At 47.0% G+C, this 12500-nt stretch overlaps 19 non-coding genes across 19 annotated transcripts; all 19 read left to right on the forward strand.

Moving 5' to 3' along the window:
* The first annotated feature begins 339 nt into the window (after nt 1-339).
* Nucleotides 340-411, forward strand: TRNAW-CCA (transfer RNA tryptophan (anticodon CCA)). Its single transcript has one exon. It is a non-coding gene; the product is annotated as a tRNA-Trp (tRNA).
* Nucleotides 412-1313: 902 nt separating this feature from the next.
* TRNAW-CCA (transfer RNA tryptophan (anticodon CCA)) lies at nt 1314-1385 on the forward strand. The gene has a single exon. It is a non-coding gene; the product is annotated as a tRNA-Trp (tRNA).
* Nucleotides 1386-1802: 417 nt separating this feature from the next.
* Nucleotides 1803-1874, forward strand: TRNAW-CCA (transfer RNA tryptophan (anticodon CCA)). The gene has a single exon. It is a non-coding gene; the product is annotated as a tRNA-Trp (tRNA).
* Nucleotides 1875-2164: 290 nt separating this feature from the next.
* On the forward strand, nt 2165-2236 carry TRNAW-CCA (transfer RNA tryptophan (anticodon CCA)). Its single transcript has one exon. It is a non-coding gene; the product is annotated as a tRNA-Trp (tRNA).
* Nucleotides 2237-2654: 418 nt separating this feature from the next.
* Nucleotides 2655-2726, forward strand: TRNAW-CCA (transfer RNA tryptophan (anticodon CCA)). The gene has a single exon. It is a non-coding gene; the product is annotated as a tRNA-Trp (tRNA).
* Nucleotides 2727-3624: 898 nt separating this feature from the next.
* Nucleotides 3625-3696, forward strand: TRNAW-CCA (transfer RNA tryptophan (anticodon CCA)). The gene has a single exon. It is a non-coding gene; the product is annotated as a tRNA-Trp (tRNA).
* A 902-nt stretch (nt 3697-4598) lies between these two features.
* Nucleotides 4599-4670, forward strand: TRNAW-CCA (transfer RNA tryptophan (anticodon CCA)). The gene has a single exon. It is a non-coding gene; the product is annotated as a tRNA-Trp (tRNA).
* Nucleotides 4671-5074: 404 nt separating this feature from the next.
* Nucleotides 5075-5146, forward strand: TRNAW-CCA (transfer RNA tryptophan (anticodon CCA)). The gene has a single exon. It is a non-coding gene; the product is annotated as a tRNA-Trp (tRNA).
* A 422-nt stretch (nt 5147-5568) lies between these two features.
* Nucleotides 5569-5640, forward strand: TRNAW-CCA (transfer RNA tryptophan (anticodon CCA)). Its single transcript has one exon. It is a non-coding gene; the product is annotated as a tRNA-Trp (tRNA).
* A 417-nt stretch (nt 5641-6057) lies between these two features.
* TRNAW-CCA (transfer RNA tryptophan (anticodon CCA)) lies at nt 6058-6129 on the forward strand. Its single transcript has one exon. It is a non-coding gene; the product is annotated as a tRNA-Trp (tRNA).
* A 413-nt stretch (nt 6130-6542) lies between these two features.
* TRNAW-CCA (transfer RNA tryptophan (anticodon CCA)) lies at nt 6543-6614 on the forward strand. The gene has a single exon. It is a non-coding gene; the product is annotated as a tRNA-Trp (tRNA).
* Nucleotides 6615-7032: 418 nt separating this feature from the next.
* TRNAW-CCA (transfer RNA tryptophan (anticodon CCA)) lies at nt 7033-7104 on the forward strand. Its single transcript has one exon. It is a non-coding gene; the product is annotated as a tRNA-Trp (tRNA).
* Nucleotides 7105-7517: 413 nt separating this feature from the next.
* Nucleotides 7518-7589, forward strand: TRNAW-CCA (transfer RNA tryptophan (anticodon CCA)). The gene has a single exon. It is a non-coding gene; the product is annotated as a tRNA-Trp (tRNA).
* Nucleotides 7590-8487: 898 nt separating this feature from the next.
* On the forward strand, nt 8488-8559 carry TRNAW-CCA (transfer RNA tryptophan (anticodon CCA)). Its single transcript has one exon. It is a non-coding gene; the product is annotated as a tRNA-Trp (tRNA).
* Nucleotides 8560-8977: 418 nt separating this feature from the next.
* TRNAW-CCA (transfer RNA tryptophan (anticodon CCA)) lies at nt 8978-9049 on the forward strand. The gene has a single exon. It is a non-coding gene; the product is annotated as a tRNA-Trp (tRNA).
* A 413-nt stretch (nt 9050-9462) lies between these two features.
* Nucleotides 9463-9534, forward strand: TRNAW-CCA (transfer RNA tryptophan (anticodon CCA)). Its single transcript has one exon. It is a non-coding gene; the product is annotated as a tRNA-Trp (tRNA).
* A 902-nt stretch (nt 9535-10436) lies between these two features.
* TRNAW-CCA (transfer RNA tryptophan (anticodon CCA)) lies at nt 10437-10508 on the forward strand. Its single transcript has one exon. It is a non-coding gene; the product is annotated as a tRNA-Trp (tRNA).
* Nucleotides 10509-11897: 1389 nt separating this feature from the next.
* TRNAW-CCA (transfer RNA tryptophan (anticodon CCA)) lies at nt 11898-11969 on the forward strand. Its single transcript has one exon. It is a non-coding gene; the product is annotated as a tRNA-Trp (tRNA).
* A 420-nt stretch (nt 11970-12389) lies between these two features.
* TRNAW-CCA (transfer RNA tryptophan (anticodon CCA)) lies at nt 12390-12461 on the forward strand. The gene has a single exon. It is a non-coding gene; the product is annotated as a tRNA-Trp (tRNA).
* Nucleotides 12462-12500: the final 39 nt, after the last annotated feature.

The raw sequence follows: 12500 nt of genomic DNA on the forward strand, positions 1-12500 counted from the left end.
TCTGATTTTCTTGCTCTGTTTAATACCCATGCGAAACACCTACGAGGCAGTCGCAAATAACCTGGCTTAAGGGCCTTAAAGTCCTTCTCGACTCCATTCATGACAATGGTAACATGACCTTAGGTCAATATTCCATCTCTGCTAATCTAGTCATAGGTTTTGTTGTAGTCTTTCTTTCAAAAAAGACCTCCAAGACCTCTCACAGCCCTCTCCTGCATAGCAAGTTCAGAATCTAGACTTTGACGCTTTAGCGAGGAATCTGTCCTGTCCTGAATCTAGACTTAGTTGCTTTGGCAAGGAATCTGTCCTGAATCCCTTCGAGAAAAGGCTGGCAGAGGTGACCTCGTGGCGCAACGGTAGCGCGTCTGACTCCAGATCAGAAGGTTGCGTGTTCAAATCACGTCGGGGTCAGCGCTCTCTTTAGTCGTTGTGCGACTCTTTAGACCTTCCTAGCGGACTGTTCCGTTGATGAAAATGCCAGAGCTGCTGATTTTCTTGCTTTGTTCAATACCCATGCGAAACACCTACGAGGCAGTTGCAAATAACCTGGCTTTAGGGCCTTAAAGTCCTTCCCGACTCCATTCATTACAATGGTAACACGACCTTAGGTCAATATTCCATCTCTGCTAATCTAGTCAGTAGGTTGTGTTATAGTCTTTCTTTCAAAAAAGACCTCCAAGACCTCTCCTCATAGCCCTCTCCTGCATAGCAAGTTCAGAATCTAGACTTTGACGCTTTAGCGAGGAATCTGTCCTGTCCTGAATCTAGACTTAGTTGCTTTGGCAAGGAATCTGTCCTGAATCCCTTCGAGAAAAGGCTGGCAGAGGTGACCTTGTGTAGCAATGGTAGCGCGTCTGACTCCAGATCAGAAGGTTGCGTGTTCAAACCACGTCGGGGTCAGCGGTCTCTTTAGTCATTGTGCGACTCTTTAGACCTTCCTAGCGGACTGTTCCGTTGATTAAGATGCCAGATCTGCTGATTTTCTTGCTCTGTTTAATACCCATGCGAAACACCTACGAGGCAGTCGCAAATAACCTGGCTTAAGGGCCTTAAAGTCCTTCCCGACTCCATTCATGACAATGGTAACATGACCTTAGGTCAATATTCCATCTCTGCTAATCTAGTCATAGGTTTTGTTGTAGTCTTTCTTTCAAAAAAGACCTCCAAGACCTCTCACAGCCCTCTCCTGCATAGCAAGTTCAGAATCTAGACTTTGACGCTTTAGCGAGGAATCTGTCCTGTCCTGAATCTAGACTTAGTTGCTTTGGCAAGGAATCTGTCCTGAATCCCTTCGAGAAAAGGCTGGCAGAGGTGACCTCGTGGCGCAACGGTAGCGCGTCTGACTCCAGATCAGAAGGTTGCGTGTTCAAATCACGTCGGGGTCAGCGCTCTCTTTAGTCGTTGTGCGACTCTTTAGACCTTCCTAGCGGACTGTTCCGTTGATGAAAATGCCAGAGCTGCTGATTTTCTTGCTTTGTTCAATACCCATGCGAAACACCTACGAGGCAGTTGCAAATAACCTGGCTTTAGGGCCTTAAAGTCCTTCCCGACTCCATTCATGACAATGGTAACACGACCTTAGGTCAATATTCCATCTCTGCTAATCTAGTCAGTAGGTTGTGTTATAGTCTTTCTTTCAAAAAAGACCTCCAAGACCTCTCCTCATAGCCCTCTCCTGCATAGCAAGTTCAGAATCTAGACTTTGACGCTTTAGCGAGGAATCTGTCCTGTCCTGAATCTAGACTTAGTTGCTTTGGCAAGGAATCTGTCCTGAATCCCTTTGAGAAAAGGCTGGCAGAGGTGACCTCGTGGCGCAACGGTAGCGCGTCTGACTCCAGATCAGAAGGTTGCGTGTTCAAATCACGTCGGGGTCAGCGCTCTCTTTAGTCGTTGTGCGACTCTTTAGACCTTCCTAGCGGACTGTTCCGTTGATGAAAATGCCAGAGCTGCTGATTTTCTTGCTTTGTTCAATACCCATGCGAAACACCTACGAGGCAGTTGCAAATAACCTGGCTTTAGGGCCTTAAAGTCCTTCCCGACTCCATTCATTACAATGGTAACACGACCTTAGGTCAATATTCCATCTCTGTTGTCCTGAATCTAGACTTAGTTGCTTTTGCAAGGAATCTGTCCTGAATCCCTTCGAAACAATCCTGGCAGAGGTGACCTCGTGGCGCAACGGTAGCGCGTCTGACTCCAGATCAGGAGGTTGCGTGTTCAAATCACGTCGGGGTCAGCGGTCTCTTTAGTCATTGTGCGACTCTTTAGACCTTCCTAGCGGACTGTTCCGTTGATTAAGATGCCAGATCTGCTGATTTTCTTGCTCTGTTTAATACCCATGCGAAACACCTACGAGGCAGTCGCAAATAACCTGGCTTAAGGGCCTTAAAGTCCTTCCCGACTCCATTCATGACAATGGTAACATGACCTTAGGTCAATATTCCATCTCGGCTAATCTAGTCATAGGTTTTGTTGTAGTCTTTCTTTCAAAAAAGACCTCCAAGACCTCTCACAGCCCTCTCCTGCATAGCAAGTTCAGAATCTAGACTTTGACGCTTTAGCGAGGAATCTGTTTTGTCCTGTCCTGAATCTAGACTTAGTTGCTTTTGCAAGGAATCTGTCCTGAATCCCTTCGAAACAATCCTGGCAGAGGTGACCTCGTGGCGCAACGGTAGCGCGTCTGACTCCAGATCAGGAGGTTGTGTGTTCAAATCACGTCGGGGTCAGCGGTCTCTTTAGTCATTGTGCGACTCTTTAGACCTTCCTAGCGGACTGTTCCGTTGATTAAGATGCCAGATCTGCTGGTTTTCTTGCTCTGTTTAATACCCATGCGAAACACCTACGAGGCAGTCGCAAATAACCTGGCTTAAGGGCCTTAAAGTCCTTCTCGACTCCATTCATGACAATGGTAACATGACCTTAGGTCAATATTCCATCTCTGCTAATCTAGTCATAGGTTTTGTTGTAGTCTTTCTTTCAAAAAAGACCTCCAAGACCTCTCACAGCCCTCTCCTGCATAGCAAGTTCAGAATCTAGACTTTGGCGCTTTAGCGAGGAATCTGTCCTGTCCTGAATCTAGACTTAGTTGCTTTGGCAAGGAATCTGTCCTGAATCCCTTCGAGAAAAGGCTGGCAGAGGTGACCTTGTGTAGCAATGGTAGCGCGTCTGACTCCAGATCAGAAGGTTGCGTGTTCAAACCACGTCGGGGTCAGCGGTCTCTTTAGTCATTGTGCGACTCTGTAGACCTTCCTAGCGGACTGTTCCGTTGATTAAGATGCCAGATCTGCTGATTTTCTTGCTCTGTTTAATACCCATGCGAAACACCTACGAGGCAGTCGCAAATAACCTGGCTTAAGGGCCTTAAAGTCCTTCCCGACTCCATTCATGACAATGGTAACATGACCTTAGGTCAATATTCCATCTCTGCTAATCTAGTCATAGGTTTTGTTGTAGTCTTTCTTTCAAAAAAGACCTCCAAGACCTCTCACAGCCCTCTCCTGCATAGCAAGTTCAGAATCTAGACTTTGACGCTTTAGCGAGGAATCTGTCCTGTCCTGAATCTAGACTTAGTTGCTTTGGCAAGGAATCTGTCCTGAATCCCTTCGAGAAAAGGCTGGCAGAGGTGACCTCGTGGCGCAACGGTAGCGCGTCTGACTCCAGATCAGAAGGTTGCGTGTTCAAATCACGTCGGGGTCAGCGGTCTCTTTAGTCGTTGTGCGACTCTTTAGACCTTCCTAGCGGACTGTTCCGTTGATGAAAATGCCAGAGCTGCTGATTTTCTTGCTTTGTTCAATACCCATGCGAAACACCTACGAGGCAGTTGCAAATAACTTGGCTTTAGGGCCTTAAAGTCCTTCCCGACTCCATTCATGACAATGGTAACACGACCTTAGGTCAATATTCCATCTCTGCTAATCTAGTCAGTAGGTTGTGTTATAGTCTTTCTTTCAAAAAAGACCTCCAAGACCTCTCCTCATAGCCCTCTCCTGCATAGCAAGTTCAGAATCTAGACTTAGACGCTTTAGCGAGGAATCTGTCCTGTCCTGAATCTAGACTTAGTTGCTTTGGCAAGGAATCTGTCCTGAATCCCTTCGAGAAAAGGCTGGCAGAGGTGACCTTGTGTAGCAACGGTAGCGCGTCTGACTCCAGATCAGAAGGTTGCGTGTTCAAACCACGTCGGGGTCAGTGGTCTCTTTAGTCATTGTGCGACTCTTTAGACCTTCCTAGCGGACTGTTCCGTTGATTAAGATGCCAGATCTGCTGATTTTCTTGCTCTGTTTAATACCCATGCGAAACACCTACGAGGCAGTCGCAAATAACCTGGCTTAAGGGCCTTAAAGTCCTTCCCGACTCCATTCATGACAATGGTAACATGACCTTAGGTCAATATTCCATCTCTGCTAATCTAGTCATAGGTTTTGTTGTAGTCTTTCTTTCAAAAAAGACCTCCAAGACCTCTCACAGCCCTCTCCTGCATAGCAAGTTCAGAATCTAGACTTTGACGCTTTAGCGAGGAATCTGTCCTGTCCTGAATCTAGACTAAGTTGCTTTGGCAAGGAATCTGTCCTGAATCCCTTCGAGAAAAGGCTGGCAGAGGTGACCTCGTGGCGCAACGGTAGCGCGTCTGACTCCAGATCAGAAGGTTGCGTGTTCAAATCACGCCGGGGTCAGCGCTCTCTTTAGTCGTTGTGCGACTCTTTAGACCTTCCTAGCGGACTGTTCCGTTGATGAAAATGCCAGAGCTGCTGATTTTCTTGCTTTGTTCAATACCCATGCGAAACACCTACGAGGCAGTTGCAAATAACCTGGCTTTAGGGCCTTAAAGTCCTTCCCGACTCCATTCATGACAATGGTAACGCGACCTTAGGTCAATATTCCATCTCTGCTAATCTAGTCATAGGTTTTGTTGTAGTCTTTCTTTCAAAAAAGACCTCTCACAGCCCTCTCCTGCATAGCAAGTTCAGAATCTAGACTTTGGCGCTTTAGCGAGGAATCTGTCCTGTCCTGAATCTAGACTTAGTTGCTTTGGCAAGGAATCTGTCCTGAATCCCTTCGAGAAAAGGCTGGCAGAGGTGACCTCGTGGCGCAACGGTAGCGCGTCTGACTCCAGATCAGAAGGTTGCGTGTTCAAATCACGTCGGGGTCAGCACTCTCTTTAGTTGTTGTGCGACTCTTTAGACCTTCCTAGCGGACTGTTCCGTTGATGAAAATGCCAGAGCTGCTGATTTTCTTGCTTTGTTCAATACCCATGCGAAACACCTACGAGGCAGTTGCAAATAACCTGGCTTTAGGGCCTTAAAGTCCTTCCTGACTCCATTCATGACAATGGTAACACGACCTTAGGTCAATATTCCATCTCTGCTAATCTAGTCAGTAGGTTGTGTTATAGTCTTTCTTTCAAAAAAGACCTCCAAGACCTCTCCTCATAGCCCTCTCCTGCATAGCAAGTTCAGAATCTAGACTTAGACGCTTTAGCGAGGAATCTGTCCTGTCCTGTCCTGAATCTAGACTTAGTTGCTTTTGCAAGGAATCTGTCCTGAATCCCTTCGAGACAATCCTGGCAGAGGTGACCTCGTGGCGCAACGGTAGCGCGTCTGACTCCAGATCAGGAGGTTGCGTGTTCAAATCACGTTGGGGTCAGTGGTCTCTTTAGTCATTGTGCGACTATTTAGACCTTCCTAGCGGACTGTTCCGTTGATTAAGATGCCAGATCTGCTGATTTTCTTGCTCTGTTTAATACCCATGCGAAACACCTACGAGGCAGTCGCAAATAACCGGGCTTAAGGGCCTTAAAGTCCTTCCAGACTCCATTCATGACAATGGTAACACGACCTTAGGTCAATATTCCATCTCTGCTAATCTAGTCAGTAGGTTGTGTTATAGTCTTTCTTTCAAAAAAGACCTCCAAGACCTCTCCTCATAGCCCTCTCCTGCATAGCAAGTTCAGAATCTAGACTTAGACGCTTTAGCGAGGAATCTGTCCTGTCCTGAATCTAGACTTAGTGGCTTTTGCAAGGAATCTGTCCTGAATCCCTTCGAGAAAAACCTGGCAGAGGTGACCTCGTGGCGCAACGGTAGCGCGTCTGACTCCAGATCAGAAGGTTGCGTGTTCAAATCATGTCGGGGTCAGCGCTCTCTTTAGTCGTTGTGCGACTCTTTAGACCTTCCTAGCGGACTGTTCCGTTGATGAAAATGCCAGAGCTGCTGATTTTCTTGCTTTGTTCAATACCCATGCGAAACACCTACGAGGCAGTTGCAAATAACCTGGCTTTAGGGCCTTAAAGTCCTTCCCGACTCCATTCATGACAATGGTAACATGACCTTAGGTCAATATTCCATCTCTGCTAATCTAGTCATAGGTTTTGTTGTAGTCTTTCTTTCAAAAAAGACCTCCAAGACCTCTCACAGCCCTCTCCTGCATAGCAAGTTCAGAATCTAGACTTTGGCGCTTTAGCGAGGAATCTGTCCTGTCCTGAATCTAGACTTAGTTGCTTTGGCAAGGAATCTGTCCTGAATCCCTTCGAGAAAAGGCTGGCAGAGGTGACCTCGTGGTGCAACGGTAGCGCGTCTGACTCCAGATCAGAAGGTTGCGTGTTCAAATCACGTCGGGGTCAGCGCCCTCTTTAGTTTTTTGTGCGACTCTTTAGACCTTCCTAGCGGACTGTTCCGTTGATGAAAATGCCAGAGCTGCTGATTTTCTTGCTTTGTTCAATACCCATGCGAAACACCTACGAGGCAGTTGCAAATAACCTGGCTTTAGGGCCTTAAAGTCCTTCCTGACTCCATTCATGACAATGGTAACACGACCTTAGGTCAATATTCCATCTCTGCTAATCTAGTCAGTAGGTTGTGTTATAGTCTTTCTTTCAAAAAAGACCTCCAAGACCTCTCCTCATAGCCCTCTCCTGCATAGCAAGTTCAGAATCTAGACTTTGACGCTTTAGCGAGGAATCTGTCCTGTCCTGAATCTAGACTTAGTTGCTTTGGCAAGGAATCTGTCCTGAATCCCTTCGAGAAAAGGCTGACAGAGGTGACCTCGTGGCGCAACGGTAGCGCGTCTGACTCCAGATCAGAAGGTTGCGTGTTCAAATCATGTCGGGGTCAGCGCTCTCTTTAGTCGTTGTGCGACTCTTTAGACCTTCCTAGCGGACTGTTCCGTTGATGAAAATGCCAGAGCTGCTGATTTTCTTGCTTTGTTCAATACCCATGCGAAACACCTACGAGGCAGTTGCAAATAACCTGGCTTTAGGGCCTTAAAGTCCTTCCCGACTCCATTCATGACAATGGTAACACGACCTTAGGTCAATATTCCATCTCTGCTAATCTAGTCATAGGTTTTGTTGTAGTCTTTCTTTCAAAAAAGACCTCCAAGACCTCTCACAGCCCTCTCCTGCATAGCAAGTTCAGAATCTAGACTTTGGCGCTTTAGCGAGGAATCTGTCCTGTCCTGAATCTAGACTTAGTTGCTTTGGCAAGGAATCTGTCCTGAATCCCTTCGAGAAAAGGCTGACAGAGGTGACCTCGTGGCGCAACGGTAGCGCGTCTGACTCCAGATCAGAAGGTTGCGTGTTCAAATCACGTCGGGGTCAGCGCTCTCTTTAGTTGTTGTGCGACTCTTTAGACCTTCCTAGCGGACCGTTCCGTTGATGAAAATGCCAGAGCTGCTGATTTTCTTGCTTTGTTCAATACCCATGCGAAACACCTACGAGGCAGTCGCAAATAACCTGGCTTAAGGGCCTTAAAGTCCTTCCCGACTCCATTCATGACAATGGTAACACGACCTTAGGTCAATATTCCATCTCTGCTAATCTAGTCATAGGTTTTGTTGTAGTCTTTCTTTCAAAAAAGACCTCCAAGACCTCTCACAGCCCTCTCCTGCATAGCAAGTTCAGAATCTAGACTTTGACGCTTTAGCGAGGAATCTGTCCTGTCCTGAATCTAGACTTAGTTGCTTTGGCAAGGAATCTGTCCTGAATCCCTTCGAGAAAAGGCTGGCAGAGGTGACCTCGTGGCGCAACGGTAGCGCGTCTGACTCCACATCAGAAGGTTGCGTGTTCAAATCACGTCAGGGTCAGCTCTCTCTTTAGTCGTTGTGCGACTCTTTAGACCTTCCTAGCGGACTGTTCCGTTGATGAAAATGCCAGAGCTGCTGATTTTCTTGCTTTGTTCAATACCCATGCGAAACACCTACGAGGCAGTTGCAAATAACCTGGCTTTAGGGCCTTAAAGTCCTTCCCGACTCCATTCATTACAATGGTAACACGACCTTAGGTCAATATTCCATCTCTGCTAATCTAGTCATAGGTTTTGTTGTAGTCTTTCTTTCAAAAAAGACCTCCAAGACCTCTCACAGCCCTCTCCTGCATAGCAAGTTCAGAATCTAGACTTTGGCGCTTTAGCGAGGAATCTGTCCTGTCCTGAATCTAGACTTAGTTGCTTTGGCAAGGAATCTGTCCTGAATCCCTTCGAGAAAAGGCTGGCAGAGGTGACCTCGTGGTGCAACGGTAGCGCGTCTGACTCCAGATCAGAAGGTTGCGTGTTCAAATCACGTCGGGGTCAGCGCCCTCTTTAGTTTTTTGTGCGACTCTTTAGACCTTCCTAGCGGACTGTTCCGTTGATGAAAATGCCAGAGCTGCTGATTTTCTTGCTTTGTTCAATACCCATGCGAAACACCTACGAGGCAGTTGCAAATAACCTGGCTTTAGGGCCTTAAAGTCCTTCCTGACTCCATTCATGACAATGGTAACACGACCTTAGGTCAATATTCCATCTCTGCTAATCTAGTCAGTAGGTTGTGTTATAGTCTTTCTTTCAAAAAAGACCTCCAAGACCTCTCCTCATAGCCCTCTCCTGCATAGCAAGTTCAGAATCTAGACTTTGACGCTTTAGCGAGGAATCTGTCCTGTCCTGAATCTAGACTTAGTTGCTTTGGCAAGGAATCTGTCCTGAATCCCTTCGAGAAAAGGCTGACAGAGGTGACCTCGTGGCGCAACGGTAGCGCGTCTGACTCCAGATCAGAAGGTTGCGTGTTCAAATCATGTCGGGGTCAGCGCTCTCTTTAGTCGTTGTGCGACTCTTTAGACCTTCCTAGCGGACTGTTCCGTTGATGAAAATGCCAGAGCTGCTGATTTTCTTGCTTTGTTCAATACCCATGCGAAACACCTACGAGGCAGTTGCAAATAACCTGGCTTTAGGGCCTTAAAGTCCTTCCCGACTCCATTCATGACAATGGTAACACGACCTTAGGTCAATATTCCATCTCTGCTAATCTAGTCATAGGTTTTGTTGTAGTCTTTCTTTCAAAAAAGACCTCCAAGACCTCTCACAGCCCTCTCCTGCATAGCAAGTTCAGAATCTAGACTTTGGCGCTTTAGCGAGGAATCTGTCCTGTCCTGAATCTAGACTTAGTTGCTTTGGCAAGGAATCTGTCCTGAATCCCTTCGAGAAAAGGCTGACAGAGGTGACCTCGTGGCGCAACGGTAGCGCGTCTGACTCCAGATCAGAAGGTTGTGTGTTCAAATCACGTTGGGGTCAGCGCTCTCTTTAGTTGTTGTGCGACTCTTTAGACCTTCCTAGCGGACCGTTCCGTTGATGAAAATGCCAGAGCTGCTGATTTTCTTGCTTTGTTAAATACCCATGCGAAACACCTACGAGGCAGTCGCAAATAACCTGGCTTAAGGGCCTTAAAGTCCTTCCCGACTCCATTCATGACAATGGTAACACGACCTTAGGTCAATATTCCATCTCTGCTAATCTAGTCATAGGTTTTGTTGTAGTCTTTCTTTCAAAAAAGACCTCCAAGACCTCTCACAGCCCTCTCCTGCATAGCAAGTTCAGAATCTAGACTTTGACGCTTTAGCGAGGAATCTGTCCTGTCCTGAATCTAGACTTAGTTGCTTTGGCAAGGAATCTGTCCTGAATCCCTTCGAGAAAAGGCTGGCAGAGGTGACCTCGTGGCGCAACGGTAGCGCGTCTGACTCCACATCAGAAGGTTGCGTGTTCAAATCACGTCAGGGTCAGCGCTCTCTTTAGTCGTTGTGCGACTCTTTAGACCTTCCTAGCGGACTGTTCCGTTGATGAAAATGCCAGAGCTGCTGATTTTCTTGCTTTGTTCAATACCCATGCGAAACACCTACGAGGCAGTTGCAAATAACCTGGCTTTAGGGCCTTAAAGTCCTTCCCGACTCCATTCATTACAATGGTAACACGACCTTAGGTCAATATTCCATCTCTGCTAATCTAGTCAGTAGGTTGTGTTATAGTCTTTCTTTCAAAAAAGACCTCCAAGACTTCTCCTCATAGCCCTCTCCTGCATAGCAAGTTCAGAATCTAGACTTAGACGCTTTAGCGAGGAATCTGTCCTGTCCTGAATCTAGACTTAGTTGCTTTGGCAAGGAATCTGTCCTGAATCCCTTCGAGAAAAGGCTGGCAGAGGTGACCTCGTGGCGCAACGGTAGCGCGTCTGACTCCAGATCAGAAGGTTGCGTGTTCAAATCACGTCGGGCTCAGCGGTCTCTTTAGTCATTGTGCGACTCTTTAGACCTTCCTAGCGGACTGTTCCGTTGATGAAAATGCCAGAGCTGCTGATTTTCTTGCTCTGTTCAATACCCATGCGAAACACCTACGAGGCAGTTGCAAATAACCTGGCTTTAGGGCCTTAAAGTCCTTCCCGACTCCATTCATGACAACGGTAACACGACCTTAGGTCAATATTCCATCTCTGCTAATCTAGTCAGTAGGTTTTGTTGTAGTCTTTCTTTCAAAAAAGACCTCCAAGACCTCTCACAGCCCTCTCCTGCATAGCAAGTTCAGAATCTAGACTTTGACGCTTTAGCGAGGAATCTGTCCTGTCCTGAATCTAGACTTAGTTGCTTTGGCAAGGAATCTGTCCTGAATCCCTTCGAGAAAAGGCTGGCAGAGCTGACCTTGTGGCGCAACGATAGCGCGTCTGACTCCAGATCAGGAGGTTGCGTGTTCAAATCACGTCGGGGTCAGCGCTCTCTTTAGTTGTTGTGCGACTCTTTAGACCTTCCTAGCGGACTGTTCCGTTGATTAAGATGCCAGATCTGCTGATTTTCTTGCTCTGTTTAATACCCATGCGAAACACCTACGAGGCAGTTGCAAATAACCTGGCTTTAGGGCCTTAAAGTCCTTCCCGACTCCATTCATGACAATGGTAACACGACCTTAGGTCAATATTCCATCTCTGCTAATCTAGTCAGTAGGTTGTGTTATAGTCTTTCTTTCAAAAAAGACCTCCAAGACCTCTCCTCATAGCCCTCTCCTGCATAGCAAGTTCAGAATCTAGACTTAGACGCTTTAGCGAGGAATCTGTCCTGTCCTGAATCTAGACTTAGTGGCTTTTGCAAGGAATCTGTCCTGAATCCCTTCGAGAAAAACCTGGTAAAGGGTGACCTCGTGGCGCAACGGTAGCGCGTCTGACTCCAGATCAGAAGGTTGCGTGCTCAAATCATGTCGGGGTCAGCGCTCTCTTTAGTCGTTGTGCGACTCTTTAGACCTTCCTAGCGGACTGTTGCGTTGATGAAAATGCCAGAGCTGATGATTTTCTTGCTTTGTTCAATACCCATGCGAAACACCTACGAGGCAGTTGCAAATAACCTGGCTTTAGGGCCTTAAAGTCCTTCCCGACTCCATTCATGACAATGGTAACACGACCTTAGGTCAATATTCCATCTCTGCTAATCTAGTCATAGGTTTTGTTGTAGTCTTTCTTTCAAAAAAGACCTCCAAGACCTCTCACAGCCCTCTTCTGCATAGCAAGTTCAGAATCTAGACTTTGGCGCTTTTGCGAGGAATCTGTCCTGTCCTGAATCTAGACTTAGTTGCTTTGGCAAGGAATCTGTCCTGAATCCCTTCGAGAAAAGGCTGGCAGAGGTGACCTCGTGGCGCAACGGTAGCGCGTTTGACTCCAGATCAGAAGGTTGCGTGTTCAAATCACGTCGGGGTCAGCTGCTCTCTTTAGTTGTTGTGCGACTCTTTAGACCTTCCTAGCGGACTGTTCCGTTGATGAAAATGCCAGAGCTGCTGATTTTCTTGCTTTGTTCAATACCCATGCGAAAACACCTACGAGGCAGTTGCAAATAACCTGGCTTTAGGGCCTTAAAGTCCTTCCCTGACTCCATTCATGACAATGGTAACACGACCTTAGGTCAATATTCCATCTCTGCTAATCTAGTCAGTAGGTTGTGTTATAGTCTTTCTTTCAAAAAAGACCTCCAAGACCTCTCCTCATAGCCCTCTCCTGCATAGCAAGTTCAGAATCTAGACTTAGACGCTTTAGCGAGGAATCTGTCCTGTCCTGAATCTAGACTTAGTTGCTTTTGCAAGGAATCTGTCCTAAATCCCTTCGAGACAATCCTGGCAGAGGTGACCTCGTGGTGCAACGGTAGCGCGTCTGACTCCAGATCAGGAGGTTGCGTGTTCAAATCACGTCGGGGTCAGTGGTCTCTTTAGTCATTGTGCGACTCTTTAGACCTTCC

This window comes from Dendropsophus ebraccatus, chromosome 1, assembly GCF_027789765.1.
Source record: "Dendropsophus ebraccatus isolate aDenEbr1 chromosome 1, aDenEbr1.pat, whole genome shotgun sequence".
Taxonomy (NCBI): domain Eukaryota; kingdom Metazoa; phylum Chordata; class Amphibia; order Anura; family Hylidae; genus Dendropsophus; species Dendropsophus ebraccatus.